We start from the raw sequence: 27,686 nt of genomic DNA, 5'->3' as shown, positions 1-27,686 counted from the left end.
TATAGTGGGTGATTCAGATTTTCCACTTACTGTAAAGCTCCTGGCAGCTGAAGGTTTTCTGTGAGTAATTTGTAAGCTCTTAGCATGATGTGACAGCATCTTCAAAGTTTTTCTGTGCAAGGTTACATCTCTGTAACAACTCATCATCACGTCTGACACAAGTTGAGTCAATAATGATGCTGTCATAAAGAAACATACTGTACATCTATATGCTAGCTGAGTAGTTTACTCTTCTCAGTCAGTAAATGACGAGAATGCAAAGTGAAAGCAGCTGCTTTATGAGCACTGTCCTGGCTGGCTCAAAAACCATGACAAATAACCGGAGGTCACACAAGAAGTTAAAGCAAAACACCAACTAAAACTTATTTGAAACAACTAAAAGTCCCAAAATGCTATGAGGTGTGGCAGTCAGTAAGTCGGTAGCGTGTGTGCATGAATGATGAAATAGTGAGTGTTGCATGGTAAAAGGAAAAACAAAGACAAGGATGTGGAGCGTACAGCGTAGGGAGCAGAGTTCCCCCTTTCTCTCCCTCATGGATTAAGTGGGGTGTGCTCTTAAAGTACTGAGAAGACAGGGCCCAGGTGTCCCAATAAACAATGACCACACCTACTGGGCATCTGCATCACAAAAAACAAAGACAAACAACCGGTCCAACAGCCAAAAGAGGCGGGGTCATCACAGCACCAAACTATGTCTTCTTAATGATTGCTTTGCTGCAAAGCCAATTTAGTTACAAGGGATGAAAAGCTTCTGCTTGTTCTGTGTGATTCTGCAGTTCTGGACTTAAGAATCTCAGCAGCTTTGACGCAGCTCTGATCGATAAACCATGAACGGAGGGTGCAAGAGATTCATCAGGAAAAGCTGGAAAAAACAGATGGGCTTCTCGGTTTCTCTCAGAGTATGTGGGAGTCAGTGGGATGAGACTGGGAAAGAGAGAAGAGAAAAAAGGGCTGTTTGTTGTTGCTCCGCAGCGCTCCAGGCTGAGATCAGACTAATCAATAGCAGGGATAATGTGGAGATGAGTAGTATGACATCAATATTAGGCGCAGAGTCCCAGAAACACCATTGTGCTGCTCCCCCCCCCCCCCCCCCCCCACCTGCCTTGTGCTGAGTAAACAGTGGCTCCCCAGAGAGAAAGGAACTCATTGATGTGTCCCTCCAGCCTCCCGCCTCTGTGCATTGTTTGGCCTCCCATACACAGCCACCTCATCAACAGGGGGGACCCTACCTGCTTGGCCAACAGAGGATGAGGAGACTCGGTCAATCGATGGTTAAATACGACGACGTCTCGATGGTTTGCCACATTGATGGACTCCCCCAAACCCCCCAACCCCCCTCCCATCCGTGACTCTCGCGCCCAGCGTTTTTATTGGATTGTGAAATAAATCACTGAGGTTCTGTTGGGATGACTCATGTGGGCGATTGAGTGGTCTTCTTTGTAGCAGGTTAAGGTTTCACTGACGCCTGATGATTTTACAACAGCTTTCATTTGCCCAGTGGGAAAGTGTGAGAGAGTTTAGTTACCAAATAAGATATCCTGAACTTGATTAAATCAATAATATCTTTCCTTACAGCTGACTCACTTATTAAATGGATATGCAGTCCTGTAGCTTTTTAGCCACACCAGTAGCAAGGCTCCTAGGATGGCATTATCAGTGTGTGCATCCACCAACAACTATTGGATGGATTGTCATGAAATTTGGTAATCACTTGCAGGTCAAAGTTGTCATTTATCCAGTAAAATATCTACACATCTATAAGAGGGATTGGCATGAAATTTGGCACTAATATATATTGATTCCAAAGGATGAATCCTAATGACTCTGGTGATCACCTGACTTTTTGTGTAGCACCACCATCAGGTTGACAGTTTTTGCTTTGAGTGAAAAATCTCAACAACTGTTTGATGGATTACTGTGAAATTCTGTACTCATGTTCAATCATGTTCCTTTCAAGACAAGTTGTAATAACTTTGGTGATCTTCTGACTTTTCCAGCACCATCATCAGGACAGAATTTTAATTTGTCCAATACTTTGATTTATAACCCAATGTCTGCAAGCTTATGACATTATCATCAGTCTTAACTGTACTTTGTGTTCAGTGCTAATAAGCAGCATGCTTACACGCTAAACTTAGATGGTGAACATGGTAAACGTTATACCTGCTACATGAGCATGTTAGCATTGTCATTGTGAGCATGTTAGCATGCTAACATTAGCATTTAGCTCAGTATGGCTAAGTACAGGCTCACAGAGCCGCTAACAGGGCTGTAGACTTTTAGTCTTTTTGTACTTATTGTACACTTGTTGTATTGATATGAAACAACTCTTAAACGACAAAATAACTCTTAATGTTGCAAGGTTTATAAAGGATTTTAATGGAAATATTTCTGCCAAATACTGAGAGTAGAAAGACCAGATGAGATATCCTGCAGCAGACCTAAAAAGACCCAAACATCTGGCTTTACTGTAAGAGCAGAGAAAAATAAAAGATTCCAGCCATGCATTTTGGTGTTTAGTTTGGATAACTTAAAGAATATCTGCTGTGCAGAGATCTGTCTTTTCAAATGGGTGCCATGAAATTCCTGATTCTATACGAGGCTCTTTTTGTTTTTCCATGTTATTATTTCTCCCTGCAGTCATCGATGGGTAAGTAGCCTGACCAAGTTGGCTCTGCTTCAAACAGTGGAGCTCTTCCAGGAGCTGCCCAGCAGTTTGATGAATGGGTGCAATCCCCCCATGGTTGATGCAGGAGCAGAATAGGTAGAAAGGATAGGAATCCTTATCTCTCTCTCTGCAAGGAATGAGGCATGAGGCATGTGTGAGTGAAGCCACTGCCAGTCTCACGCTGGTCATCTGTTGAGATGAACGTGTGAGCTGATGCCCTCTGGGTACTGCTTCAAACTGCTTAAACTCTGGAGGGAAGAACCAGCAGTTTAAGTATCCCCCAATGCAGCTGAAGTGCATTATTTGCTGATCTGCTGATTAAGCCTGTTGTGCCTCTGCAAGAACTTAAGTTTCGCACTGATGAGTAAATTTGCTGCATGATATTGAGTTAGAGGGCATTCTCTTGAGTCCTGTCGTCTGGCACTTCGTTTGTTTGTTTGGATAGATATGATGTGGCAATTCATTATGTGTCATCTGCTAGTGGGTTAGTGTTTTGACAGTAAACAGAATGTCACGTTCAATTACAGCTTTATGGCTACAATCATAATTGTAGTTACCTCGCCCATAGTTTTTATCAAAATAGGGAGCATGAGGTGGAAACAAAACAGATTTATTCTGTGCTGAAATGAATAATAAGTTGAAGGTTAATAGACAACTTTTTAATCATCAGTCAGTTGTTTCAGTCATTCATCAAGCAGATAAAACTATCTTCAAATGTATAGAAGCTTCAAAAAGTTATCAAAAGAAGGCTTTTTCACATGAAAACACTGTTTAATAATATTAATATTAATAATAATGATAATAATTAATATGGCCACCATGAGATGTCCCTAAATAGAGATACTGTGAAGAACTAGTAGACTACTACTACTAGAAGAACTGTGCTCTCTAAGTCATGGACGGGTAGGATGATCGTGAAGAACATCCAGGTATCACGACACTAGAGTTTGTGTTTTGTCACAATCCAGCAGTTAATGTGAAACCATAACCATGATCTCTCTCTAATTCTAACTAAGTGTTTTAGTTGCTGAACCTTAACCATACCAAATTTTAAAAACATTCTCAATGAACATAATCTGCGGTTTAGCAGAATGGTCCTTTATCAACTCTGTGTTTGGTGATATATATATAGTATATATATATAAAGGTGGAGGTGGAAATGACTCATAAACCAGATAGTGTTCAGAGTTTTCTCATGTGTAAGGGAGAGTGTCAGACGGTTCTGACAGACTTCAGTCATCCATCCCCCCCTCATGGCGAGCCCTGCTCTTTTCAATGGGGATACCCAACGTAATTGGTGGAGCTTTGATGTGATGCCGCTCCACTAAGCCTCTCAATTCAGCACTTAGCACTTAACAATGCATGTTTCTTTCATCTGCAAAGCCAATTAATTTGTGGCGTGGAGTAGGATTTCAAAGAGCGGCTGCAGAGGGGGACGTATGTATTTTTCCCGATTTTTCAGCGGAGAACAGTGCAGCGTTACCACAGACAATGCATCCGCTGTGTATTTGAAGTTGTGCAAAAATGAATTAAGCTGTCATCAGAGGTGGTCATACAGGCAGAGAAACCGGTTCACCTCAGGAAACTTTAGTTCATGTCTTTTCCCTACAGTAACCTTACACTGAAAGATCAGTATTTATCAATAATAGTTTTTATTGTAGCAAGAAATGCCACCAGACAGCAAGTTCAGTCTTATCACTGGAGATATTTATTGTGTTAAGAGACAAACAGTCCCTGAGAGTCATTCATGCAGCACTGAGATGTACTATTAGGCTTGTGGAACATTTTCTGACTCATTCCTGGCTTCCTCCTTCATATTATGACTCAGAGGCAGAGGGTGAAAAAAGTTTCAGACTCCACAGCATTCCTCTGTGTGTGTGTGTGTGAGAGAGAGAGAGAGAGAGGGAGAGCAAGACGGAGAAAGAGAGCTAACGCAAACAGTTGTTCCTGAATCCATAAAATTATATAATCAGATTACAAATGCAAAAGATAATAAAAGAATACTTTATTAATCACAAAGGGAAATTAAAGTGTTACAGCAGCTACTTGACATAAATCAAAATACAAAACATTTAAAGGCTAAAATATATACAATAACTAAATATATTAACTCAATTATAACAATATGTAAAAGTAACTCGAGTTACTCCAAGATACATTTCTAACAGTATGTGATTCCATTTCTGTGGCTGTTCCAAGAAAAGCATCTGGTTTACTGTCTGAATTATTCACTTGAACATTTAGAAGTTAGATTCATGAAATATAGATTAGTTTATGGATTCATGTCAAGTCGTGCATTTATGAAAGTGTTAATCCTGTCACCAACCAGAACCCACTGGATGTAGAAGCCTTTTGGGCTTTTATTGGACCCCTTTAAAGGCAGCTGAGTATGTGTAAAATACAAGTCAGTGACTGCGTCTTACCCCGTTCAGGCTCACTGATTCTATTGCAACTTTTTGCTGCCTGCATTGCAAAACTATCTCACCAAGTCAGTTGCTTTTATTACTGGAATGATCTTTTTAAAAGACGTGAAAGAATCCTCCGGTGTGGTGAGAAAAGTTTATCTGGTTTCCAAAATGGAGAAAAGAAGGCTCTGCAGACTTACTGTAGGTCTAATACAAGTATTTCATATCTTCATATCTCATAGCCAACATTTAGACTTAGGAATTAATAACATTAATAATAACTCCATTCCATTTAAGTGTGCCAGTAAGCCATGCCATTGAAGAAGCATGTATAATAGCAAAGTCTATGATAAAACCAAGACCAGAAAATGAATGAAACATCAAATAGAGCATACTTTCTCATAAAAGTTTCGATAAAAAAATGCCAACCCTATACCTCAGTATTTGACAATTCTGCAAAATCCTGGAATACATTCAAAATTTTGCAAATCTGCAAATGCCAACTGCAGTATGGTTCAGGTTAGTGTGTCATATCTGTAACTGTATGTTTAATCTGTGTGTCAACCCATTAGACAGAACTGCCTAAGGACGCAAATTAATTCAGTGTAAGCTGCCAATAGAGTTGTATCGTTGCATACTGTGTTGTAGCGGATCGTAGATCATGGTTATGGCAAAGTAACTGTAGTTATGATTAAGCTACTAAAACAGTAATTTTTTAGGGAAAGTCTGTGGTTACATAAAAAAGGTCATGTTTATTGCAGGTCTGCAGAGGATGAGAGCTCATATCCTGCATGACAGTCAAAAGCACTACATACGTCCATCCCAACCCACGTACCCTCTGCCTTGCTACATAAAAGACACACTACTTCCTTCACTGTCACTGAACATTGGTGTTGGACATAGTTCGGGAGATGCAGAATTGTCCAATATGGATGTAATTCCTCAGATACTGGCCTGGAAAAGCAGTTTACTGTTGTAACTTCAAGATCCAAATACATAGGAAGCTCCACAGATACAACATATCGTAAAAATCAGTACGGAAAGCAATCAGGAAATCTAAATATAAAAATACATTGCAGAAGTAATAAAAGGGAAGGAAACGCGGCACAGATATGTCATGAAATGCAGTAGCTACAGCCCTCAAACAAATCAGAAAACTCCATCTATAACATCATATTTACATCCAAATCCACATTAAGACCCACATGATGTGTGCATCCAGTGTTTTTTATATCTCCCTTAATTGTCAAAACCCTGAAAACAGAGAAAGAAGACAGTGTAATAATGAGACTTACAGACATTAGTAAATGATTGATTCATTCATTCATTCATTCATTGATTAACAACAGGATAATTAATATCAGCTCGTCTAATAGAACTGTTAACTGTTCACACATCCTCTGTTTTTTCTGTTCAGTCGACTTGTTTCAAACCTTTCTAGAACCTTATTCTTGCTGGATTTTCTTGTTTCAGACAAAAAATTTTAAGATTCAATAATAAGTCAAAAATGACTAGGATGGGAATGTTTGGCAATTATTGATTTGAAATGTCAGAAGTTCAGAGACTCTTGTGCAAAAAGGTCAGATGAGCCTCTTAAATGTGCATCAGACCTGTTTACTCTCACTTAGTAATCCTCCCAGCACAGTATGGACATCTCACAAGGCTGCATAAATGTGTGTGGCCCTGTGCTGCTCTATTTCTGTGGGAATGGGGAAGTGAAATAGAGTCCAAAATGCCCCCACCACCTCCCACTCCCACTGCCTCCACCTCCATAAGTATAGTGTGTGTGCGTGTGTGTGTGTGTGTGTAAGAATGGGAGGGGACGCATGTCCTGCGGCAACCCCGGTGCTTTGTGAGCTGTTTACGAGTCTCCTCTGTAGCCCTTTCCACCGTCCCTGCTCCTCCCCCCCCCCCCCCGCGCCCCCCCGCGCCCCCGTCACTCCCACCTCCCGTCACCTCGCCGGAGAAAGTTTGTTGTGACGAGCCCGAGCAACTGTTTGAAACAAGATTACGACTGTCACACAGGATGTGAAAGAGTTCAGAATAAGTCAGCTTGTTGCATATACTCTCAAATGATATCTTGTTGGTCGTGTTTACATTACCTCGTCTGACTGTGATTGTGGATTCCTAGATCACAAGCAAAAGAAGAGTAAAAAAGCTCACAATCTATCTTTGAAAAGATACAAATTGCAGAGGCAAAGTAGCAGCAGTCTGTGTGGTTTACATCAGCGCTTCCCTCAAATAACCTTCAGTCAGTGGAGGGCTGATGAATGGACCATGACTCACTTGAGGCTGTTGCCCTGACAGGTGAAGTCTGGGCTGGGGCTTTTATGAGATCTGCAAGCTGTAGAGGTGAGAAAAGTTCACCAAATGAGGTGTGTGAGGGCCTGAGGCACTGCTGAGCCACACTAGTAAACTGTGCTCATGCTGAAGCTTGTGTACATGAACCGACATATCTGAGATACTGCCCCAAAACACACTTACAGAATGCATAGTTGTCACAATTGCAGCTGGCTACTACCTCATTATCAATGCTAAGGACAGGAACTAATAAAGCACTGTTTTAGGGACATTTGAATAAAGGTTATAGTTCACTTTTTACTGCTTTTGTACAGTGTTTGCAAGAAAAATGTTATATCTTGCTTAACATGCTAGATGTTGCAATATATTCAACAAAATGCAGATGAAAAGCAGATGTATGTAACAAAATGTCTAAAACCTTTAGTATCAACATGTTTGAACAGACGTCTGGGTTTCAGAAACAAGTTGCTAGTCCTCATTTTCACAACTCAAGTCCAACTCAGGTCTGAGGTCAACAGCTCTACATTAATGTTATTTTTCAAAGCCTATATCATTACCAATATAAAGCCAGCAAATTGAGAATGAATAACATCCACATTGGCGCAGACTACCTTCATCTGTCAGAGGGGAAGAGTGATGACCGTGATCAATCTAAACCTCCATGTTTTCAGTCAGTGAGTCAGTCCCTCAGTATCGCAGTCGATGTAAAATTCAACAAAAAGCAGAAAATATGGGAATAAATAGTCTCAAACAGTTCACCTTGTGCTGAATTGGATCCAGTCCCACATGAACCAGTTTGCCAACCTGCTTCCAGGAGCCAAATGTGGAAATGTTTTGCTCACCAAGCTGAAAAAAGCAGAGTTACAACAGACAAACCAAAAGCTCCAAACCAGACAAACATTAGCTGTCCAAGTCAACAGTGGTCACACCTGATTGATCAATCTTCCTGTTTGTCTTAGTAAGAAGCACTATTCTGATTTTAGGTGTTAAATATATTTTAACAAGTTGTTTCAAAGTGAGAATTCCGGTAAGATGACGCTTAAACATGGCACTTAATCTCATGGATCATTTATCTTGATCAATACTTGTATGATGAGATTAAGGAAAATGACACTGTCTACTTAAGGGTTAAACTAGATGACATTCCATATGTCCATAGTGTTATTGAGCCCATGTACGCTGCTAGCTAGTCAATGGCTGGCTTTACATTAGAACATGCTGAGCAGAGAGCTGGGTCGTGCATGGGAAGTGGGACATCAGTAGGACTTAAGCATGGATGGAGAGCAGTGCGAGCAGCTGGTTAGCGTCGAATACCCGCTTCTGACATGTGGAACAGCACTCATTCATCAAATCCAGGAAAATAAATCACCTGCTATCACATCATCCCTGAATGTGTGCTCTTATCTCATTGTAAGTGAGGAGAGTTCAGATAGGCTCTGCGTCGCTTAAACATACTTTCCTTGCACTTCTTCTGCCGCACATCACATGTCTGCTCATTGCAATAGGACTTGGCAGCTATTTTCAGAGGTGCACACCCCCAGCTTCCCTTTACGTGAGAGTTCTTCTGTGAAACTACACTACTTTCCTGTTAGATTAAACACTCAGTGTAGGGAAAACTGCACTGTCTAACCTCATGTTTAATCATACATCAGTCTATTTTTTTCCTTGAACCCACTTGATTTTGCACTAGATCTTCAAGATTGCTTCAATCTGAAGTTATTCACACCTTGCTTGGCTAGATGTGCAGCAGGCTAATACATTCTCACAGGCACAATGGACAATAATGAGGGGAAAAGGAACAAACTGGAAATATATGATTTTACTACTTCATATTGTTACTGATGACCTTTATCAGGTGAAGCTGACAATGTGAACACACCTGTATTTATACACAGAAAACATCATCATCTTGGGATGATTAGTAAAATGTAACATCATGCTCAATCTGCATGCATAAGAGGATCATTCTATTGATAGTTTTTGCAGCCATTCCCATCAGTAATAATAATATTGTACTCACCAATCTCCCTTAATCACTGACATCTCATCACATCACTACTACTGTACTTACTATAGTCGTGCACACAGTTTCCTGTGCAATGACAGATTATTTCAGATATTTTACATGCGCTGATTTTCAGTTTTACATCCAAATTAAGTGGTTTAGATCATCTGGATAAACTGTTGGCTTGTTTACAACCTGTCTGACCACTCGTGTTTCTTGACCAGTCTGTTCTGTTGCAGTGATGTCACTGTGATCCCAGATCTCAGCAGTTACTTTGGGTAATACTCTGTTATCATGAGGGACAGAAATCATAACCAAAACTACAGACCAATGTTGTAATAAAGTGGAATTTAGTAATCTGGAATAAGAGTAAAGAGAAAAACTTAAGTTGATGAAAATTTGGTATATTATCTGTTTATGCATGTTTTTGTCTAATTTTGTCTCTGTTCATCTTTCTAACTTAACACTAAGCCAATACCTGGAAAGCACCTGTGTGTATATTGCCACATAAAAAGGCCTGGAAAAAAGACTTGGAAAGACAGTCCAAAGTCTAACCACAAAAGCATCTTATACATGTGTTTGTCAGAAAAAAAAACACTAAATCCTGGCTTTCCTCAACAGTATTATTGCAAGCTTGGCCATGACTTAGCACTTTGCTGGCTAGTTCCTATCTACAGGTGGAACTGTGTACAGATTTAGGTCATAAATAAACTTAAAATTGAATAATTGTCCCTTCCACCATGTTGAAAACTACTTACATCTGTTGCTTTTGTTCTGGATTTTTGGAGTGCCCACTGGCCCACCGCAGCACACCCGGCCAAGTAAGATGGAACGATGGATAATGATGGGAAAATAGGGCCCAGGTCCTAGTGTGATGCTTTAGGGCTATTAAAGGGCAAGAGGGTGAGGCCCAGCCAAGCCTCTCTATGTTAATGTCTGCAGTATGCTTGACAGAAGAGTTCCTTCCTGATAAGAGCCTGAGGGCGGAGTCCATGCAGTCTGTGTGTGGTCATGTTTGTCCCCTCCCACCTCAGCAGATTAGCTGCACAGTTAATGCTTAGCAGAGCAGAATGTCAGGGTCTGCCTGACACGTCCAGCAGTTATGAAAGTTAATCAGACACTCTCCATGAAAAACCAGTTGTTTTTAACCAGCTGAAATTCCCCTCCTATAGCTCTGCTTCATCATACATAATCATCACGGTTGCTGTCCCGGAAATTCTCTCATGTTCTATAATAAGGTGGACATGTATATGTATCATTTTTCATAACCATGACTGCATGATGCAGAGATTTTTTTTTCCATACTGGAAATATAAAGGGCTAAAATAATGACAGATCAGACATAAACCCAGTATAATCTAACATGAACCTTTGTATGTTTATTTTTGTCATCTGGTCAGTCTGGGCCATTATAAATCCATTGAAGGATTAGGCGGCTAAAAATAGCCTCTTACGATAGCAGACTTAGTGCACAGTCTAAACCATAAACAAACAAATGGCAATTTCTCAGTGGCCCAGTCTGCCAGCATTTCAGGGAGTAATTTGTGGTGTGCAGAGCGGTTGACCTCGGTCAGGAAACAGCGGCAGGATAAAGAAGGGCCATTTAGCCCTGTTTGGAGCTTAAGAGTGGCCTTCTCGCAGGCCGTGTCCACTGTGTGGCAGCTGCATGGCCACAGACAAGCTAAAACGCTTAGGACGCTCAAGCGGAGATGTGCATCAATCATGCCTTCCAAGAACTGTGTGCAACTAGAAAAGCCAATGTCCTCCCGCAGACCATCGTCCAACGTGTCATTTCAGCCAACGCTGTCTCTCATCCGCAAATAGCAGCAGCTTGCGTCTGCGTTTTTTTTTCCCCCAGAGGTTCCTCAGGGCTGATCTGAGAGGAAGGCTGGCCTCCTGCATCAGTCAGTGTAATGTTTGTTCTACATATGACTACAGGCTGAGTGAGAGCGCCAGAGGAGGGTGACCTTTGAGTGCAGGGCAGCAAGACTCGGAGTATTTCTGTTTAACTGAAGCGTGTCAAGTAGTTTAAAAGTTTAGTGATGTAGGTTGTTCCTGCAACAATCCTGGAGCACACAGAGTGTTTCCTGTAGCAGTGACAGCAGTTAGTGGACAAAGTAAATTACGGCTATTCAATATTTTCTTTTTCCATTTGCTGATTTTCTTTAACTAACTGATTAATCATCACAGGAAAGTTTCTTATGTTGAAAAGACTTATGTTTTTCTTGAGGCTACTTTGGGGCAGTGACATATTGTTACCTTACCTCTTAGCAAACAGTAGCTTATTTACACAACCACTAGACGCAAAGCAATGTCTAATATTCACTCTTTTTAGCTCTGGTTTGGTTTCCACCAACTCCCAGAAAAATATTGCGCTTTTAAGCTATTAAAAGTTCGCTAACTAGTTGCTAACTTTGTCTGCTACTGGAAACAACGATGATGAGAGCAGGGTGAGATTGCTGTTAGACCAAACAAATTAGCTAAATAGGCTAATACCCCCATCATTCCATGATGAGAATATTCATGGATTATTCTAGCAGTATCCTTGCATTGGTAGTCACAGCATTTAAATTGCTTAAATCAGCTACTTTATATTGTGTTCGTAGCTGTTTGTAAAATCAGATATACGCAGTGTAAGCTCTCTTTAAATTAACCAAATGTATTGTATTAGTATTCATTTTGAATTGTATGCAGATGTAACTGCCAGTGATGGTAGATTTGCATTCATTTTACCACAGGTTTGAATATTTCAGTTGTTCCTTTGCCAAGTTGGAGATTTTCAAAATCTCTGACTCAGTTTTTCCCACTCGACTACTCATAATTACAGTCTGAATAATGATGTGACATGAACAATTATCCATGGCTTCCTTACTGCCAGCAGCACCTTTTACATTATACAAAGTCATTTGATCCATCACTAATATGAAAAATATTGATTAGTACAGCTTTAAAGGAAAAAACAGAACACCTCTGTGACCCTAACTTAAACAGTGAATGATGGGAAAGTGGATCCAGATCTGAACAGATTACACTTAAAATAAACCATTTGCATATGAGTAACCTTAATTCCCCTTTGATTTACTAGTGAATAAAACAGAGCATGAAAATTTCCCTCAGTCACTCTTTTCATGTTTGCTTTGAAAGGGAAATTTACAAGCAGGAAAGGACTTAGTCACATTCAGATGCTGTCCTTTTATTATAGCTTTGTGCATTTATCTTTTTAAGGAGATGGATAGATGGAGATATGAACGCTCAGTCTGGCATTATATTCATAGTCAGCCTGGCTGCTCTCATCCATAACGACGCTAACAAATGGCAGTACACAGGTTTATCTACACTCGCAAGATAAGTCACTGGAGAGGCCAGAGTGCAATGAATGATGAAGGACTGAAGATTTTAAGGCTGCATTTCTTTTTTAAATCGGATATTTAACAAAGAATACATCGTCTGTTTAAGCCCTGAAAAATCGCTTGATTCTCTTTTCTCCTTTGTGTGAGAGTGTGAGAAAAAAAGAAATCCCATCAGAAGAGGGTCATTATGTGAAAACAAATAGTCCATATCTGACTGGATGTGTGTTGCCTATAGATATGGTGCTTTCAACTGATCATTGGATTAGTCATTTCCAGCCATGATGGAAAAATCAATCATGCATCGTTCAGAAAAATGTCATCCAGTAGTGTATATACCATCGGTGTCTGAACCGTGCTGTGCTGTGCTGTGGTTGTGGGGTGTACAGTGTTGGTGTGGGTTCAGGTTTCGGGTCAGGGTGACTCGTTCAAAAAAAAGCCTGTCTGCTTTTTGCACTCGTTGCTCTTTCTCCTTGAACTTGTTACAATTCAGTGTTTTAATCAAGTGGAAATCAATAGTCCCAGAGATAAATATTGATTTCTCAAGAGCCAAGACTGAGTCATCTGCACCTTTATAGCCGCACACAATGACTGTTTGAAAAAACAGCAGAGAGGGAAGGCTTTGTGTGAGGTATCCATGCTGTCAGTGTGTTGACTTTACAATATGGTACACATATTTTTAAGTATTTAACACGGAACAAAAGTAACACATTTTTATAATAACTGCTACCTGAATAACTCTTAAGTTACTTTAGAACAGACTGCTGGATACTATGGTAATGAAACATTACATAATGATTAGTTTTGTGAATCTATATAATAACAACATTCTTAACAAGTCATTACTGATAAAACTATTTCTGGATTCATACGCTAGACATTTGATAAAAACCAAACCAAGTGGTTAAAAGCTGGGGTTTCTCTCGCTTCTTGCACACCAAAGACATGATTTCGTGCAATGGAAAAAAAAAACTTTTGGAGCTGTGTTTTTTCCTCCAAAATTTCAACTAGTGAGCTGGTGGATTATCTGAGTCATAACTGCAGTCAGATAACGGTCTCTTGGACTTCCTGTGTGATATTTATGCACACACATTTTTCACATTTTCCTATTGGAGTCTCAGTTCAAACCCGGTCTGCAACTCTGAATCAGATGTTTAAGCAGCACAAAACAAATAACTGCACTTTTTTTTATTTGTAATTGGTTAATATATTTGTTTTCCCTCAGTTGAAGGAATGCATTGTACCACTTCTGCCATCTGTGGTTTGTCATGAAGGCATTCATGATGATGCATTACTTTAATTTGAGGTGACGTATTACTCAATATGATGGCTTGAAAGGGCAAAAAATGTTTTAACTAATATTAAAATAAGTAGAAATGAATGTGTAGTTTTGTGCTGCTCAGGAGTTGATTTAGAGTTAATCAGGAAAAGCTAATAAGCGATCCATGATTCAGACTTACTCAGGAACTACTCACTGATGAATCATTAATTATCAGTTAGTTCATAACGTGCACCTTGAAATATGAAATAGTTTCACATTCTTGGAAGTGCACAGATCGTGTCACTGATGATTCTGTGTTTGCGTGTGTACAGATGCAGCAGTCAGGTTGTCTTTACTCAGACTTTCTACTATCGTTGTGTGAAAACAAACATTCAGAGTCAGATTGCAACACTGTGCTGAACAGATTGCTCTAATGGCTGCATGACACAGCTGGCCCACCCATGTGTAAATAAATCATAGGTTGGATATGAACAGTCATTACTTAGCAAGGGCTTTATGACTGTGAGCTTTTTTTTTTCCCTGCCAGACAGAAACAAATGTTACATGTTGTGGAAGTAAAAACACAAAGATGATCAGAGATGCTCTGTCACTACCAGACTGACACAGACAGCCTCGGAATATAAATACATTTAGAAACGTATTCACAACCCAGTCTAATCCAGTGATCAGAACCGAACAATGCCTGAAACATTTGACACACTTTTCACTGTTGATACAGTTCATCCTCCCTGTGAATATTTCCACTGTGACTTGTGATGCTCGGGCGTGCTAAGTGGTCCAATCAATAAGCATTGCTTTCTCTTCTCAGGTTGAGTCATCAAGACTGCTGCCCCAAAAGCCACTAAACCGCATTCTGTGTCACCTCTGCGCACACTTGAAACCATAACCTTTCATTCTGTGCCCTCGCACTTGATTCGAAGCAGTCAGTTCTTGTGTTGGCGTAGTTTGACAGCTCTGACTGACCTATGATACATTCTCTACTCTGATGCCTTACAGTAGATAAGGTGACATGCATGTTATGTGAGTTGTGTCTGTTTAGAGAGCTTACAGCCCATAGTGTTTCACTTACGTAGCACATCATTAATCATCACATGGCTAGATTTGTGACTCCTTTTGTGAAGCTATTTTGCGGTTCTAAGTCATGTCAGGCTGACAGTAGCTTTGGAAGCACAAATCACTGAAATCAGCTGAGTAGTGATGCTTGCTATGAAACCTGCAAACTCTTGCTCTTGATTCAGACAGTCGGGCTCCAGCTAATGCTGTGAAATGAGAACGGTGGTTAAATAAACCACAAATACATGCTGTGTGTATGAAGAGTGAGAGAAATATACTTTCAGACCATAGAGAGATTACAAAGAGAGACAAGTAGAAGTTGCGTCAGTGGTTTTGTGCACTACAGTCAATGATGCTGATATAAATCACAATACATTCTTGATAAATACATTACATGGCACTATCTAATTGATGTTTCATTTTGGAACTGTTCTGCTCTCTCAAAGATGAGCTTGTTGCAAATATTTGGACAATTCAGGGTTTATAGAGTTTTTTTTATTAAATTGCAAAGATATCATGATGGATGATATGAGAGTATTATGGGGTATTTTGACATTGCAAAGATATTACGGACACATTTCAGTGATTCAACACCGTGCATCCAGTGCATTTGGGAGAAATCATAATTCCTGCCATGTTTCTTCTTTTTTTATTTCCAATTCAGGAAATGTGATATTCTTATATTGCAGAACATTTTTGGTCAGAGTGGACGGTGGTGTGTACAAAGTGCAGGACTTTAACACCAGAGACCAGACTTAATGCCCTCCATCCATTGATTTGGTAGGTTTAGACTACAATTGGTTCTAAGCAGCATTACTCCTGAAAAACATATGTACTGATGCAGATTTGTTGTATCTGAACGTAGTTTTTAGGAGACAAATTGTGCCTTGTGTTGTGCTACAAGCTTGACCTTGTTACTGTCAGAGCTCTTGTTATTTAAAGACATGATGTTGCAAGATGCATGTGTCGGCACTCCTGGCTGAAATGGTCATTGAATCTCTGTCGTACACCCAACTACTCACACAGTCCAGTCCCCTTCCCCCAGAGGGTCGTCTAACCTGGTATGGCCATTCTCTGGCTGTGTAATGTGAGTGAGCTTAAAGCTCAGCTTCAAGTGCTGAAACATGTGAACATGTTGCAGCCTCCCCTCCTCCTCCTCCTCCTCCTCGTCCTCGCCCTTCACACTGGCATCGCTGCAGCCACAGTAAACTGACAGCGACGGCTGTTCAGCAGATTCCTGGACATGTACTGCCTGAATGACGTACAGGTCAGAGGTCTTCATGGGTCCAAAATGTTGGACCTGACCTGAAAGGGACCCGTGGAAAACCTACCCGAACCCGGCATGCATAAATTATTTTTTTTTAAAAAGCTGACCCGAGGGGGACCCGAGCACAGCCAGACCCGACCCAAGTAGACCCAAAGATAACAGACTTGATCCAAATTGCGGTCGACCCAAACAGAGAGAGAACACAAACACCGGCAGCAGCCTGATGTGCTATCAATTAATTTGATCAGTTAAGCAGCAATATTATAATAATAATGCCCTAAGAATGAATTTAAAGTCATAGCAACCTGCTGTAGCTACCAACAATAAAACCTTCTGTAGCCAACTGGGTAATAGACAGACAAAAAGACAATGTTCTAAACTATTTCTGCTTTCTTTTATTTAATATACATTAACAATAAATGTAATATCTGTAATATCAAATTCCAAAATTAATTTAACTTAATTTAAGTCTTTTAGATGACTGATTTTCTTAAAATAAGTTTGTCTTTGGTTCCTATGTCAGAACTTTTTTCTTAACATTGTCATAAAACAGGAACAAACAGCTGATATTCCAGCTGGTTTTACCTCCTTGTTCTCCTTTTCCTTGTACTTGTTCCTCACATCCGTTCCCCTCACAGTTCACATGTTCCTCTCATTCAAAAAAAGCACTGTTTTCTCCTGCTGTGATTGTGACGTGCCACATGATCAGAACTGATATCACATACACTTGGGTCCATTGAAATACAGACCCAAGACCTATGGCAGTAAAAGGAGACCAGACTCGACCTGATTAGATTGAGTAGAATTTGAACCCAGTCTGAATCAGGTCCTGGGTCAGAACCGAGTGGATCTGTGAAGAATTTTTTTTGTCTGTTTACTTAGAGAAGGCAAGCCTGTGAGGTGGAAGCCAGCAAGATAGTTAGATTATTCAGACTGTTGAAGATCACTATGTTAACACACAGAACAGTTACTGGTAAGATCACAGATTTATTTGCATGCACGGGAGGAGTTCAGATTCATTTCAAAATATAGGTATTCTTGTGTAACGACAGCTTCAATTCTATCTGAAATTTCAACAACTGTAATACACTGTTCTGTTACTGAAGCGGGCGGACACTTTGTTAAAGGACACACCATCTTCATCTTCATCATCATCAAAACATAAGAAGCACACTTAATGAACCAAGCAGCATCACCTGCATCCTCATGATGGTTTACAAGTCACTTCCCCCAAATTAGTATGGAAAATGCATATTATATGCAATTTATAGCGAGTGGAACAAAGTCAGAGCACTTGGATCTCACTGTAATTGCTTATGTGCTTTTGTGCAGTGCAGGACCGTCTTGCAGTTCTTGTTGTGACTGGTTTTCTGCTGACTTCTTGGCCAGATCGTTTCTGATAAAGAGATTTTGATCTGAGTGAGACCTTTACCTAGTAAAACAAAGATGCTTTGGAGAGCCTCATCCATTGAGTGTCACACGTTCCCCCCAACTGATCTTTATGTAGTCAGAAGAGGCAACACTGTTGTCACGGTCCAGTATGAATGAGAGCTGTGTGTCAAGTGGTCTTTCTTGACTTTGTGGAGGAAGAAAACAACAAAACCTGTCAAGTGCGTTGTCGAACAAGCTTGTTTTTTAATGCTTGAAAGAACAGTTTGGAAGGTATGAATTCACATAGCCTCTTGGTCTTGCGTGTGGTCTTTCACAACATTTAGAACTGTAGAACAAGACGTGAGAACAACATGCAAACACATAAACAAGAAAGAATCAGATGTGAAAAAGCATCAGCGTGGCGTCCAGCTCAAGCCCTGAATTTTCAGACATGTTGGATGTATCTTTGTGCTCGTCGAGGGTGTATTCCGATCAGTCACATCAGTAGATGTTGTCTTTCATCTTCCTCACAGCCTGGCTTTGCTGTGTCCTTTGATCTCAGCTGGATATTTATACCATTGCTCGGGTTTTAACGCAACAGCAGATTGTGAAAAACTGCTTTTCTTTGCCATATCAACAGACTTGTACCCTCCAACCCACACACACACACACATATATACACACGATCACACGCGCACACACGCGCTCTTGGCTTTGCACACACACCCACACACACTTACATGCGTACAGACGTGGCTTTTGAAGGTTTTTACGTGGGCGATGCCTCTGTGTCAACTCTTTCCTGTGGGGAGACTTTCCACTTGCCTTTTTTCCATGAGTGCTCTGAGCGTGAGCTTTTTTGTCAAAACTGACAGTTGAATTTTTGTCAACTTCATGCATGCCTCAAATAAAGACAACCCCTCCCCTACCCCCCACCCCCCAACTCTTCCATCCGCTTCCACCGGGCCCCATTAATAATGCAACACATAATCCAGTCTTGGGCACACTCATCCAAGCAGCCCCTTGGCCTGCCAATCACTGGCCTAATTAGCACAAGATCTGCTCCTTCTCTGGCTGTGGTGGTGGAGCTGCTGCTGGAAAATACTCCACATACCCTAATCCAGTCCCTCAAAGGCCACTTTCGCTCTTGGCAATGATGGTTTTGGGGGGGGTGTTTCACTTCCATCGTGAGGTGATTTTCTCTGCTTGCAAACTGAGGTGTCTGCAAACACCGAACTTGTTTCCTTGTTGACTCAACCAATCTCACAGGAAGAGGTGCAGGTGTACCTTGTCATTCTCAGTGCGAAAGTCGAGCATGAGGTAGGAAATGCAATTATCAATCTGCTATTCTCTCTAGATTCTATGGTAGTACTCGTATATATTTGTGTTTTGCGGTGACTCTTGTGCAGTAATGTATGGCTGTGGTGCTTACATTTAAGGCTGAAGCTGTGTCAAATGAAAACCAAACTGAGTCATGTTGAGCCACACTTTCTGAACTGATAATTAACAAATGTCAAACATTTGTTCTCAGACATATCAAAAAATGAGATCAAACCAAAGACAAAATGAGCACTAATATGATCTCGAGACCAAGACAGAGCCGTGGCAGAGCAGCACAGCTTCAGACATTTGAAACAGCGAGGCCGGTCTATAGATAACCCAGTGTTTCTATCACATGTGCAGCGTGTTACCATATAAGACAGCAATATGACTCACCCCACTCACTGACCTACTATGTGGGAAGTCATGATTCATGCAAGCTGCATTTAAGCAGGCAGAGCCCAAAAATACTCTGGCATGCCATCACACAAACACATACACAACTATCACACACACACACACACACACACGCGCGCACACACTCACACATACCTCACTTGCTCAGTCATACTCACCCACCCACAGACACTGATAGGCTCAGATGCTGTCGGTAACATACAGTGAGAGACATTAGAAAGTTGTCAGAGCAAAGACTGGAATAACAAGATGACTGGATGTGTGTTGATGCCTTTCTGAGGTAATGCCAAACTTACACTTGCTTGTTTTCAAGGCTTAATTTCAATATATTTCACTGGCTTTGTATAGAAGGCAAAGATGATTTTTTGAGAAATAAAAGTTAACTCTGGGCCTATGCAACAGGTTGCATTTCAGCTATGCTAATAATTTTGTTGATTGCATATCTTTGCTTATGTAAGATGGATATTGGTGCTTGGCAAACCGCAGATCCTGTCATTGTCCTTTGTTGATTTTGTTCTCCAAAATGAGAAAGTCTTTCAAAAACGATTAGTCAGCATGATATGGGTGCTGTTGCGGTGGTAGATATAGCTGGAAAACACCACAATGATACCAAGTTTTGAAGACAAATCTTAGGGTTTTTTCAAATCTGCATTCGGTCCGGTTGAATCGGACTCTGGTTCATTTTCCCCCCTTTTAGTTTGGACTGATATAAACACAGCAGTTGTACTCAGGTTTGGAAGAAAGCAACTGCACAGAGACCCTTTAGAGGATGTGGTCTCAGTCTGCTCACAAACAAATTCTGAGCGGTTCGTTTGTGGTGGGAATGTGAGCTGACCTCGGTCTGACCCGACTACAAGGCGTACTCTACAAGTTTGCTGGCTCGGATGTGGATGAGTGAAATCAACATTTGTTTCGCAGCGAGCTGGAGAATGAATCGAGGTCCGACCGGGACTAACACGAGTACGTTGCTATTTTGATATTTGGGCAGATGGAAGCTCCCTCAGGACCAATGAGCGGAGTGAACATTCTCACATGGCCTTTAGTGATGCATTTTGATTTGCTTCAATTTTTTTCTGTGGAAAAAAAAATGAACCAAGGGGAAAATGCAACAAGTTTACCAACTACGAACACCCTAAGAAACTTGCCCTCAAACACCTGGCAATGAATGCTCACTGTCCATTTTGACATTCAGCTCTTTAAGTCACAGATTTCTCACTTTCACCCTTCTCTCTTGATATTTTCCTGATGTCAAAGACATAAGCCTGAGTGCATTTTTAATGCAGATGGCGGCTGCACAGATAATTAGTTTCTTAGTGTGTAATCCAGCTGTCTTTGATGGTTTCGATGCAGTTTGTGCTCCACACTAATTGTTTCTTTTAAAAGGTAAATCTCAGCAGTGGTTTGAGTATTGATTCATGTGGCTGAGGTCACTGCCTGGACCTTTCCATCGCAGGGAGATGAAGTAGCTCTGGTGTTAATTAGGCCAATTGCAGATAGATGCAGGTTTGTGCAGCGCTCCAAGCGCATTCTGGGCTGTGCCGTCTGACGCTCACATTCATCACTGTCAGCAGTGGGAGCACCGTGGGATGGACCGCAGTTTGGCGGCACCCAGGAGGGCGCTCAACCTAACCTGGGTTGCCCCAATCATCTGACCACACTGGACCTGAGAGTTGTTGAGACATCACATGACATGAAGGGACTATAGAGTGGGTCCCTCCTCAGGTCAGACATGTAAATTAGAACCAGGACAACATTCCTGAAGTGCAGCTGAACCTTGCACATGAACACCTTGTCTGGGTCGAGCTTTCTTGTTCAGGAACTGATGCTGTGTTCTCTCCGCTCTGTGCCCTGATCAAAGCGCAGGGAGACAGTATTGATTTATATCTGGAGTGAAAAGCACTTGATCCATTTGTAGATGGACTTGAGCATAATGACTCCAGCCATAGCCTGAGATGACTCTGTGTCCTCCATGTCAGGTTTTACCTTGAACTTTCTGGAACGCCATCTATTGTTAAAAACATGACTCTACCTGTCACATCCTGCACACACCGAGTGTGATTGACCTAGTCTTTCGCTTTATCTTTTCGTCTATTTTTTTTTTTTTAGGATGAATGATTTAGAATGTTCTGTAATTAATTACACATGATAGATTATTTAATCTGTGTCAGTGTGATGAAACATGGCAAAGAAACACTCTCATTATGCTTCCACATTCTTCAGTATGTAATCAGCAGAGCTTGGTGAGCATCAGCAGCATGTCTCAGATGTGGCTGTCTTGCATATATTATCTGACGATCAATAGCAGCAACCCAGTGACCTTCTGAAAGGATGTTTACCCTATCAGCAGTGTGGAGAGTGAGGAGCCTCTGCCATGGATGTTAACAGACTTTCTCTGTGGTCAGAGTGGAAAGCCCCAAAAAACTCCTCCTGTCAAGTTGTCAATCTTATCTCGCAATCTTCACAATCGCTTCTTTTGATTTTGAACACAGAGGATGTTTCTCATTTCAATGAATATTCACACTCTCTCTTCAAGGTGTGAAGAAACTTCAATTTAAGACTCAGTTATTTGTAAGTCACACTTTGCTTGTTGTAAAGCAGGGACATGTCAGTTTTCCTTCCTCTTACCCTGACTGACCTCTCCTCTCAAGATAATTCATTTGTGATTTAACAGTGTTGTCCAAATGCTGGCAGCAAGGTGGAAGTGTTTTTGCTGTAATAATACTGTTGTCTAGTTGTACAGTATGATAGAGCCTGAGCAACATGCTTTGTCTGTGGCAGATGCAGATGAAAAACACATTTTTTCAGGAACTAAGAAAAACAGCCTTGTTTCTAGTTTTGATGACAGTGCATGTTTAATGGTATGCAACTGGTTTTGCAATGGTTTCATAAGCCACAGGGGTCACAGAGTTGAGTCACGCCATAGACCAACACGTAATCATCCTGAAGTTACAACATAACAGTAATAAACATCATTTGTAAAGTGAAAACCTTGGATCAGAATTAAAGTTATTAAGTTTTTACATGACCAATAATAATTATTTCTGGATAATTTAATTCATTACAAGTATATTAACCATCTTACAACATTTAGACCAGAGTCTTAAACAGCTGGAGTGTGCAATAAATGAATGAAATAAACAAAGAGGGGGGTGTAACAGCTGGGGAGACATTTGAAGCAAGTTAGGAGCCGGGTCTGAGTCCATGCTCATTAATATTTTCTATAAAAGCCCAAATAGAGACATCCCTGTTTAATCAGGCCCTGTGCCTGATATCCCCATTTGATGGTCATAATGATGCTCATTAACACGTTTCTGATGATCTCTGCAGTTTGTCCTGCAGAGAAGCACCACCCTGGGTATGATTAGCACCACCTTTTGATAAATATTAAAGCACACCACCTATGGTGCATTAAATGTGTGATGCACTGTATGTGTAGATATGGATATGTTTTAAGATTCTGGTCCCGTCTTAATTATGAACTTAAGTGTAAAACCTTCTAAAATGAAAATCTCATGAATTTGAAATGTAGTGTTTACAAGAAAGTCATACATTTTACAACAAGTCAGAGCAACTCTATTAAATGATAACTGATCAAATACCCACCACCCTCCCCCATTATGGGAAATCCCCCAACTTTATGGTAGTGTGCAAGTACATCACTGGAGAACCCCTTTAAAACCCCTTTGGATCATGAATGTGCTCTATAAAGGTCGTGGTAAGCTGCCTTTTAGATATTGATGTTTTTTGTGTAATTTAAAATAATTTTATAATTGATTAGAAATACAGACATTAGCCTTTGTCATAGATGTTGGTCAACAAGAAATGTTGTCTTGACTTGATGAGGGGGGGTCACCCTCTGGGGACCAACGCTCCCCATACCAGATTTCATAGCAATATGGCAATATGTTGCTTTAGACTTGAGTGTTAAAAACTTTCATACATACTGATGAATAGATGGACCATCACTCTGACCAACACTGCCCCAAAATAATCAGAGAGTATGGGGAAGCAGATAGATTCATTTGAGGAAATGAAACCCCTCCAAAAAAAAATACTCTGCATGTTTTATTCACAGACAGTACATAACACTACGCATGAAAAGGCTTCTGCATGTAAACACGGACACAAAGCAGACCTGTAGGAGATTTTCACTTGAACTACACATGGTGATATACACTCTGGATTAGAGCTTCCATTTACCTCCCATCGTCGTCATCACCATCCATGTTGACATTTGTCGCCTTGTACAGCTCCAAAGCCATTCATTGGTGTAGCCTAATTTGATAATTCCAATTAAAACCATGTTCATCCTCAGTGTAATTACAGTCATCTGGCAGGAGTCCTCCCCTCTAATTGTGCACAGTGACACAGTGTTCATGTTTGTCTCCCTCTGACTGCACTGGCTCAGTGGATAATGTTATTAGACCATAGCAGCAGAAGTTGAAACTAACCTTGTTTATTACAAGGAGCCACAGGGTGCACTTCTATTTTGTCACAATCATGCCACATGTGTAGATGTTCCATGAGTCAAAGTCATTCCAATCACTCGAGAGATGTTCAGATTATTGCCTCACAGTAAGTAAACTGTGGGTCAGACCTCACGGCTGTTATTTCCACCAACATTCTGCTCCACACTGATCCATTGTCTCCCTGTTTGAGGCGCTTATCTGTGAGGAAAAGAGCATTATCACACATGTGGGATATCAATTAGTGATGTAAAGAATGCAAATATACAGCGAGAAGGAATGTTTGTTCTGACTTTCCAGAAAAACTTCTGAAAATGCTGTCTGACCAGTAATACAGCAGCATTTCTTTCTACTTTCTATAAAAGGATCATTCCAATTTATTACAGCTCGGGCCTTATTTTTATAGTTTTGGCCATCTGTCTAATCAGTAATAATAACATTGTATCAGTAAGTACTGTAATTGCCTAGATTTCCGACAGGGCAACAAAAATGAGTGGTCACATGATCGAAACAACAAACGAACAAAGGTGAACAGTGGAATTATCACCCCAACTGTCTGTTGTAAACATCCATCACAGTTTACAGACCCACTTCCTGCTCCAACATTGACCTATTTACCGCACTTACCATAGTTGTGCATGCACAGTTTTCTTGTGTAATGACTGGTTATTAGCAATATGTTGAATGTGCTCACTTGCAGTTTTACCTCCAAATAACTCTTTCTTGACTTTGTTGTATCCATGTCACTATGTTCCCAGTTACTTTGGTGAAAACAATGTCATCATAACTGATAGAAAAAGACCCAAGTCATTGACAAAACAATGTACAGGCAAGGTCTGCTTACTCACATGTTGTGGCGCTTTCGACTGTATCGCACAGTATTCATCAATGAGTCAAGTTTTGCTCAATTGTCATGGAAGATGTAGATGATGTAGGTAGATGTAGGCAACTGTAGATGTATAGATGATGATAAAAGATAACTATAAGTTTGAACCTCTACAGTTCCACAACAACTGAGAGAGACTGATAAGGACTGTGTTAAAATGTTGAAAGCTCTGGAACAAGCTAGAAAGTGGAAATTGAGTGGAGATTGTTGACAACTTGTGTCTTATTTTTGTAAGTAAGTCATTTTCAAGTATGTAGCCTATTGTATCTCATTTTGGAGTAAGAGGACCTTTAGTGGGGAACCAACTGTCAAGCACAAAGACCCAAGTTGTAAACTGGAATGATGCTTTTATTACTCACTTATGAGTGTCCTTCTCCTTCATGCTTTGATATGGAAGCTTGTTCATGAATGAGTCCGAGAATGTAAATACATCCTGAGACTGTTCACTGAGTCTGTTCTGAATCTGTCATCTGACCACTGACTCAGTGGAACAACATGATTAGTCATAGCGTCTCACAACTTAAATACAGTGAACTTTGAGTCTGATTCTATTGTTTTTCTCGGAGAAATAGCAAAGCAAACAATGATAAAAGCTACAGCAAAATGCTTTTTTGCCAATCTCTGTGTTGTAGATCCACATAGAGAAGTCTAGAGAGGCATGTCAGAGGAATGTGTTGAGGATATGTAAGCTCCCTGAATGGTGCATGTTATTTATTTTTTTTTGTTTGCTTTTTTTGTATAATAGTAGCAGTCATGACTGTGCCGCTGGGGGCTCAGTTCAGCCCCTGAAGTCAGTCTACCCTCAATCATTTATATATTTCATTCCGCCATGACCCAGCCCCGCCTCTTCCTTCCACACACCCTGCACATTATTCTGCTGAGACCCAGCAGAGAGGACACACATCACAGAGCACATTATGACACACTGTCACACATCACCACCCAACCCCACCCTCCCACCCTTCCTAGTTAAACCCCCCGAACCAAGACCACGTCATATGATACAGCCGGGCCAACACTGACTCAAACATCCTGCTGCTTGTCATGTTACAGTCACTGATGAGCTATTTTTTTCTTCTGTAAACGCTCATTTGTGGGAGCATTCCCACCAAAATGCTTCAGCTGGTTTATACAGAATGTATTCTTTTTTTTTGTTTGTTTGGTTTTGTTTGTTTGGTTAGAATTTCTCCAAGTCTTAGTTTTTCTCATATAATAAACTGATACATGAAAAGACAGAATAGTTCTAGTTATCTGTTCTGAGTTATCTGTTCTATCCCGCAGGGTAACTCAGCTGTTTCCACGGTAATTATCAGTGACACCTGTGACCTGCTGATAACCAACAAAAAAAGGAAAGCATTGTTCACAATTTGTGATATGTGTTGCAGATGAAACAATGCGACAGTATAAGACTGTAGAAACATTTACATTTCTGCTGCTACTGCTACACTCTGAGTTATCTTAGGAAGTCATCCATGTATCTGTGAAATGCTTTCCGTGAGCACAACTTCTCCTTGCAGCTTGAAGTGGTTACTTGTAACATAGCACTGATTGACAAGAATTCAGATTCAGATCAATTCATGGTGTAAATCATTATCAAGCAAAAATATATATATAGTGCTTGAAAGTATCAGTTGATCTTTTTAATTCAAATGAATTTATGAATTGATTTACCTTTGGGTGTTCTACTGTTAGTCAGAGAAAACATTTCTCTTCACTTTGAGAAATTATGAAGGGCATTTTTCACTGTTTAGATCAATATTTTGGGAAATGCAATATAGGCCTTCTTTCTCAGACGGATCAATTTGTGTTAAGTACAGAGTCAGGAGGCAGTTAGCCTAGCTTAGCAAGAACAATAATTCCCTGATAATTCCCCCTTAAACCACAAACTGTCGTTTTTATGTTTTGGTTTGTGTACAGGTGAAACAAACAACATAAAGTGTGTTAATTAGTCAGCTTTAGAGATGTTGGTAGGTGTGTTGTTTAACTGTGAACGGAGACAATCTAGCAGTTTCCCCCTGCTTCTAGTCTTTTAGCTATGCTAGGCTAACTTTGCCCTGACTAGCTCTGTACCAAACACACAGACATGAGACTAATATTGATCTTCTCATCTCTCTCAGAAAGAAAGCGCGTAAACATATTTACCAAAATGAGTTTTGCACAGCAGTAGATTGAATAAATCTTACGTCGATATGAAAAAGCAAAAGAGAAAGAATCAAACTGTAGGTGTGACTGCACTGTAACACCCTCCAGTAGCAGTGCTATAGTGGTGTTAGTAAGCAATCAGTCTTAATAAGGACAATGGTTAGGCAACAGCAGGTACAATCAATATCTACCTTCCATTCACACATGAAGGTTGTGATAGTGCAGTGACAGGTGAACATACTTTTAATACACCTTCTGTACAATACAGCAGCGTGTGGACTGCCGTGCACACACTTTAAGTGGCACACAGTAGCTTTATGAGCATAATTGCAGTAATGTGGAGTGCAGAGCTAACAGGTCTGCAGCCACATTAGTCTTCATCAGACTAAGCCACATATCAGCAGGCTCACTCCAGGAGCAGCCAGTGGTAAACCCTGCTCTGACCACCGCTGGAGCATATTCATCACCATCACACTGCACTTTTGATCTACACAAGAATGTTAGCAACTCAAGGAGAAGGTTAGCGGCATCAGTATTAGTGTGACAGAAAGAGCTGCCGTCAACAACTGACCCTAGTCAGAAGTTAAAAAAAAAAAAAAAAAGAAAGAAAGAAAGAAAGAAAAAAGAAATCTTTTGCATCCATCAGCAGTTCTAATCAGAATTCTGCCACAACCTGCTATTTTGTGGTGTGTGTGTGTCTGGGTATGTGTCTGCGTGTACATGTGTGTGTATGAATATGTTTGCACTTGTTTGTGT

General features: G+C 40.6%; 1 protein-coding gene across 3 annotated transcripts in view; it reads left to right on the top strand.

Moving 5' to 3' along the window:
* Window positions 1-27,686, top strand: part of bach2b (BTB and CNC homology 1, basic leucine zipper transcription factor 2b) — a 109,663-nt gene that overhangs the window by 39,271 nt on the left and 42,706 nt on the right. Inside the window, exon 1 of one of the 3 annotated variants that reach the window (XM_044377122.1) lies at window positions 19,631-19,716. The exons of the other annotated variants lie outside the window; for them this stretch is intronic. The gene's annotated coding sequence lies outside the window, so the exon portion shown is untranslated. Of the gene's footprint in view, window positions 1-19,630; window positions 19,717-27,686 lie in introns of those variants that run through there. 3 annotated transcript variants of the gene reach the window in all.

The sequence above is a fragment of the Thunnus albacares genome, chromosome 16 (genome assembly GCF_914725855.1).
Source record: "Thunnus albacares chromosome 16, fThuAlb1.1, whole genome shotgun sequence".
Classification (NCBI taxonomy): domain Eukaryota; kingdom Metazoa; phylum Chordata; class Actinopteri; order Scombriformes; family Scombridae; genus Thunnus; species Thunnus albacares.
The sequence above is the reverse complement of the archived record's forward strand: the minus strand, read 5'-3'. Positions and strand labels throughout refer to the sequence as shown.